Genomic DNA, 7,274 nt, shown 5'->3' with positions numbered 1-7,274 from the left:
AGCCTAAAACCTATTGTTTTTTTTTTTTCAAATTCGAATAGCGCAATCTCTCATTTTACTAGTCGGTTCAAAACTGATGGTGTTTAACACGTGCTGCTCAAGAATTTTTAGCTATAGGGTACAATGGCGGTCATGCAGTTTTAATCAAAATGGAGTGCTCGGGATAAACCCCTAACCTTTGCCAAGTTACTGAGAAACTTTTCCACGTGGCACGTGCAGATATGCACACCATAATGGCGGAAGACACGCGATCTTCAACGAACCTACATACATGAAGTTGCCTTGGGCATTTAATCCCTAGGCAGAAAGGCATCTGCTATACATTGTCGTCATAGTTTTTTTTTCAAAGACCTATAAAGGAGAAAAGCTTATTGCTTTATTGATGTGCCCTACGAGTGTCGCGACATCATTTTTTTTTTCTTTCGGTTGGTGTAACATGGCGCATCTCATGGCCACATAAAAACTCTGGATTAAAATTGATTTATTGCATTACCAAGCACATGAGAAAAATGGTTATGACTGTTGAGGTCTCACTTTGTTTAGGTCTCATTCTGTTTAGGTCTCACTTTTTTAGGTCTTACTCTGTTTAGGTCTCACTCTGTTTCCACCCCATTTCCAATAAACAAGTCAGGTTATAAATTTGCTGTCTTTCCCTTTGATCATCTAAGTCCTGCGTTTGAATTAATTATTGCCATCTTCAAGTTAACTTTCATTTTTCGTCTGATCGCTGTTTTACGCCTTATTCAAGAATATTCCATTTATACGACGATGGTGACGTTAGTAGCCCAGTAACGATGATACCGAGACTTCAAATGCAGTTTTTCCGGACTGGTTTTGAAATAGTTGGTATTTCCTACTAAATCGCCCGCAACCACGTCCATCCTTGCAATTTTCTAAAAATTATTGTATAAAATACAATATTTGGTGATACTCGTGTATAACAAAATGCAAAAGACTGGGAGTGATACAGCATAGAGAGTAAAACCAGAGTATATTCTGTATACACGGTATTGTTGCATACACTATAGTGACGGACAGGGTGATAGTTGACAAATGACCACACGAACGTATTACAGGAGAAATCAAGCCACTTGTCATTTTACTTCATTTAGAGTTTTATTTCTTAAAAGGTGTCAACGTGCACGCCCCCGCTACCCCCTCCCCCCCTCCACCATCCCCAACACACAAGGACCAGCACTGTTTTCCAATCACTCTATTTGTAACCGGATAGAAATCCTTGCAATGGAAGATATTACTTTCCAAGAGTTAATGGTGTGCCAAAGGAGGTTATGTTTTTGACGGCGTTAATATGTCTGCATGCCTGTCTGTCCGTTTGTATACCGGTCTTTACAGAAACGTTACGGTTATTTAAATTCGGATGAAACCTGGTGCATGGCTTGGCCATGACCCTACATGTGCCAATCTGTTAAAGTGTGGTCGTACGTACATGGTAAAGTCTGCCAGCAACCTGCTGATGATCGTGGGTTTCCACCGGGCTCTGCCTGGTATCCTCCCACCATAATGCTGGCCCCCGTCGTATAAGTGAAATATTCTTGAGTACGTCGTAAAACACCAGTCAAATAAATATTAAATTTTCGTAGTGATCTGGATTTGGAACCGGGACATTTTTAAATGATTCTTCAGCAGTGTGACAGTCCCATGTTTGTCAGCAGCTTTACAACTTTGCGCTCCGCACGTCTTTGCCAGACACACTGATATCTTAATCCGTACCCATGAATCGTTTTTAAACAATTTTTCGCCACCGTGAGAGACGGAACAAATACAGAGTATTGTCCCTTTGACTGTGATTGGAGATTTGGCAATGGCAGAGATCTTCAGTTTCAGCCAACCACTTTACAGAAACGAGTAGTCAGTCGACATATTTCGATTAATAGCTTTTCATTAAGCTAAGGACCAATCTGTTAAATTTTCCTGATAATCCGCATGTAGGGACATTTTTAACGATTCTTCAGTATATATCAAGATACAGGACTATTGTCCCAGTTTGTATAGGCCTGTATTTTACTGGGGTGGAGATTAGACTTCCCGGGGTGCCTTCTATAATTAAATCATTTGGAGATAACTGTAAATGATTCTATAGCAAAAGATAGTTATGAAATGGTACCCGTTAACCTTGAAATGTATAAATAGCAAAACGTTTTGCCATATGTCGCTTGTAAATGTTCCTAGAATGTCATCTTCCATTTAAGTCGGGACGGTATGTATTCTGCATTGAAAGTGTGAGGCCTCCTACTCCTATATTAATTAGCGGGCTAGCGTAGAACAAAACCTCAAGGGCCTCTCATCAATACGGTCGCTGTGCGTTCAAGTCCAGCTTATGATGGCTTCCTCTCCGGTCGTAGGTGGGAGTTAAAATCTACCAGCAACATGCGGATGATCCAGGGTTTTCCCTGGTTTTTGTCCCTTCCTATCATATATAACTGTGGCCACCGTCGTATAAGTGATATATTCTTGAGTACTGCGTAAAACAGCAATCAAATAAATAAATAAAATATATATTGAATGTGTGCTGTATTGTTGATTTGCTGTGATAAATGCATTCACTTATTATATTTTTTTGTCAGTTAAAAGTAATATTTTTTATCTATACTATTCTTTGTAAGTAGAGGAAACCAGAGTGTCCTTCACTGCTCAGAGTAAGCCATCATCCTTCACTAGGTACCAAGACCCAGTTGATCAAAAGTGTATTAACTATAAGCCAGGCTTAATTCTTAATACCAGTATCATCCTGAGACAAAGTTAATTCCGAGCTTAAGTTTTAATACATTATTGAACAATTACTCCCTGGGTGTGAAACTGTCTAGTTTAATCGCTTACATTGGGATGCCATCCTATTCATATGAATTCAAAACGAAAATGTAAGAAAAACACTATCTATAAAATAAAAAAATCAATCTAAAAGCATAATTAGGGAAAATATTTTCAATTCATTTTTCAATGTAAAACAATTACTAGTATACATATATTTTATGTATAATTATATACATTTAAGTATTTGTACCCTTTATGTTATGATCACCAGATCTTCTGGTTAACATGTCATAGGCAATTTCTGTTCAAGTAAACGTACAATTTACTGCTTTAAAAACCACAGGTTGACATGTAAATTACGTAAAATCAAGGGGCCTACAGCGATATTTTTTCTAGAATCCAAGCTAATACATTTACACACGAGTTGTGTAAACTTTGTCGAGAACATATATATATATATATATATATATATATATACGTACGTAAATATACGTATATATACATGACGTCAAATTCTTAAATTGGTGTTAACTCTGGCAGTCGCATAATAGTTGTCATCAATTAGACAGATGATACCACTGAAATGCAGGTCACTTAGTCCATAATTTTACACAGACTGCAATTGCTTTATTAAAAAGAAAGGACACGTGACACTAATCACCTGGCTGACGACATGTCACAGTTACAATCAGCTTAGCGTATACAATATATCGCCATGTGGAACGGCGCCCTGGCCATTCATCCTTCACACATGTGGTCTTGTGTTCGAAACCAGCTCTCCTTTATACCTGGAGATTTTGTAATTAATGAGTACTACCGCTAATGAGCAGCTTACAGGCAGAAGATTTTTGTTGGTATTCAGTTTAACCATAGGCAATCATTTCTGTGTCTGGATGTTGTTGAGTACCTTTTCTTGCGCTATGGCGATCCAAATTCCTCTGTTCTATTTGAGCATCACGCTACACAGCTTAATTGGTCTTGAATTTTTTTTTGCACAAGAAGGACCTCCCATATTGAAATAATGTTGATATAGGTGTGTGCCAATCGATATGCATTGAAAGTACACAGTGCTTAAATCTCAGCTGCAATGGCTGCAGACTGACTTCTGACACATATGCAGGAAACGGAAATATCACAGAAATATATACGCTCCCTTCCAGGGGGTCGTAAAATTAAACCAGAGGCCTCTTACCAATATACGGTCAGGTTGAACTCAAGTCCAGTTCTTCCTCTCCACGACCACATGTACTTGGGGAGGATGGCAGAAACCTGCAAATGATCATGGGTTTGCCCTGGTCCTGTCCGGTTTCCTGCTATACCATAATGCTGGTAGTTGTCGTGTAAGCGAAAATATTCTTGTGAATGGTGTATAACATATCAAATAAATAAATATATAAACTAGCAATGTGGAAGTATTTCAATACACATCACATACTTGTTGCAGCCGTCAGAATAAGGTACGTTAAAGTTCATAAAAAAAAAACAAAAAACCGACATATTTTGTTGAGAATGAGCGAAACTACCCAGAACTCGAACTTCTGTAACTTGTCTCGGTGAAGCCGTGTACGAAATCTCAATTCAAAATAAACAGCAAGGACATAAGGCAGTAAAGCTGTCATAACCGAACAAAATGGTAATAATTTCGCTGACAATGAAAGGAATAGCGCAGAACTCTAACAATTCAATTCAATACGACAACACGTTTCTCCATGACCTGTTACAGAAGAAGTTCGATTTTCAGGCCGTTTAGTGTATTTGCCAGGAAAATACAGACTGTAATGTCATGTTTGCTGGGTTTTTTCTAATGGTTCGTCACATGGAATTAAAAATGTGCTATGTGGCATCACGATGACACGAAGTTACAGATTAATTTCGATTTTCGCTGTATCAATACTCAGGAATGCTTCACTTATACTATGGCTGTCAGCTTTATTGATGAGCGGAGAAAACTACCAAACTTTGGCAAGTTAGTGACGAACTTTCCCACCTAAACATATACAAACCATATTTGTGAAGATAAGGGGCTTTCAACGAACATTTATATACTTCACTCACGGCCACACGAGTGGCGCCAATCTCTTATTGCCATCAGGACTCAATTTGGATATTCCCTTGCTGTCACCGATCGTAAGGTCATCGTGACAAAAAGCAGTCGTACGTGTGGCAGTTTTCGCAGCCTAACGTCCTTTCAAAACCTCCACTTTTTCACCAATATGGTGAGATGCGCGGGAAATTTGTCAGTAGCTTGGTGGTTTACCCCAGGTACTCCGCCCTCCACACATAAAACTGACAGCCATCAAATGAGTCAAAAAATCTTCAAAATGACATTAAACGCCAATCAAATAAATACATTTTTGGATTTTTAAAACAATAAACCTCCCAGACCTACCTCATTACCGACGACAATGACAGCCAAATTCGATCACGTTCAGAGATGGCGGCAGCCCGAGTGCTGGGCACGCAAACTGCTTGTTGACAAGTGACACACGCACATCAAGTCGCTAATCATACTCCTCATACATGCATAAATGTTTTACTTATGGCCACAAAAACTCACCAATTCGCTTGTTACGGACGGGGCAGTGATACAATCACACATATCAGTCTGGACTCGTTCGTATTTAAACAAGGAGACAGCTGCCGTTGCTCAGGCAGAGATAGAAGTAAAGGACTGGTTCGATGTAGTGATAAACTACTTCATCGGGGATGGCTGGAGGGAATCGCCGTGATGAAAGACCGATGTGATGGTAGAACGAAGATGGGGTGTACCCAGCTGATGATGAAGATGTTCTAATGGAGATAGGAGACCAAATATGTATCTATATATATATAACATACACGCACTTGCGATAATTTGCGACAGACTTTGGGAAAGGGTCAAGGACGCTCATAGTTTAGTATGCCGTTTTTTTGCAACATGTGGCTTTGACAATCCTCTAACATTTTTTCTCCCTGCTTGTCATTTAAATATCGAACAGCTGTGCCATCGGGATCATGTATGAAATCGGACTGCGGAACAATGAACAAAGGAAAAATAAACTCATAATGAACAACGAACAAGACTCCCTTCAGACAAACTTTTAATGTAAATTTGTCATGCATTGCAACGAGAGACCAATGGTCAATTCACCTTGGACACTGGCCGCCATTGTGCGGGGAAAAGGTGAACAATAGACAATGATCGGAAAAATGAGCAACGGAAATCTACTATAGTAGACATAAATAGGCTGTGGTTTTTATTATTCAAGAATAAGTAGCTGACATGAGGCCATAATTACCATAGGATTAAAGGAAACGTTTTTGTAGAGCACAGCTTTGAAATGTTTGGGTCATCAGATCCGAAAAAAAGACTTTTTTGATAGTATTTCTTCTCGAAATCGTATCAGTTAACGACGCCATTTCAGTTAAAACCCATGACAAAATGCATTCTTATAGGAGATGAGTTTACAGTAGGTCGCAAAAAAATTGGAATATAGTTTACAATAAGTGTTCACAATCGCTTGGAAAAACGATTTATAACCAAAGAAGTTGTATATGTATGTATGCTTTGTATTTTACGTCGTTGTCAACAATTTGATCGTCATATTACGACGAGGAGCTATTGGGTTTGCGTACGTAGACCGTCCTGTGTCTTCTTGTGGCGGGGCGAGTCCATGCCGCCTAAGTGCTGCTACCACTGTGGTATCATGCCGATCGAAGATATCAGACATGACACCCCATCTAATTACATTATATTGACACGGGGCCAACCAGTCCCGTGGCCGACTTCCCAAAGCTATTTCTGACTTCAAAATTTGAAACCCGATCTTAAAGTTCATATTTCTGCTTTGGAAACTAAAACGTTGCTCACCTCTTCAATTTTAGACAAATGTGTCCAAACTTCAACTTCCATATAAAAAACTAAGTGCTGTGAAGAGGTTTTAGATTTTGACTTAAGTCAGAGATGGCTTTGTAGAATCATCCACATGTTTTCTTGCTCCAACGTTTCAGAGCTGAGTGCCAAGCGTGGCAGCAACAGGTACCATTTTTTCAATGTCTTTGTATAGCCCCATGTACGGAGGTTTGATCCCTGATAAAGTTCAGAAGTACCGTTGTAGACTGTTCTAGGCGAGACCGGGGTAAGATAAAGCCCCCCCTTTTTTTTTTACAGAATGTAATATTTATTTAGTTATTTGATTGGTGTTTTACGTCGTACTCAAGAATATTTCACTTATACGACGGCGGCCAGCATTATGGTGGGAGGAAACCGGGTAGAGCCCGGGAGAAACCGACGACCATCCGCAGGTTGCTGACACAGCTTCCCACTTACGACAAAATGTAATAAGAAATACACAATATTCCGTTTATCAAATACAAACTATGTTGATTTATTTGATTTATTTATTTGATTGGTGTTTTACGCCATACTCAAGAATATTTCACTTGTACGGCTACGGCCAGCATTATGGTGGGAGAAAACTGAGCGGAACCCGGAGGAAACCCACGACCATCTGCAGGTTGTT

Source organism: Liolophura sinensis, chromosome 7 (assembly GCF_032854445.1).
Source record: "Liolophura sinensis isolate JHLJ2023 chromosome 7, CUHK_Ljap_v2, whole genome shotgun sequence".
Classification (NCBI taxonomy): domain Eukaryota; kingdom Metazoa; phylum Mollusca; class Polyplacophora; order Chitonida; family Chitonidae; genus Liolophura; species Liolophura sinensis.
The sequence above is the reverse complement of the archived record's forward strand: the minus strand, read 5'-3'. Positions refer to the sequence as shown.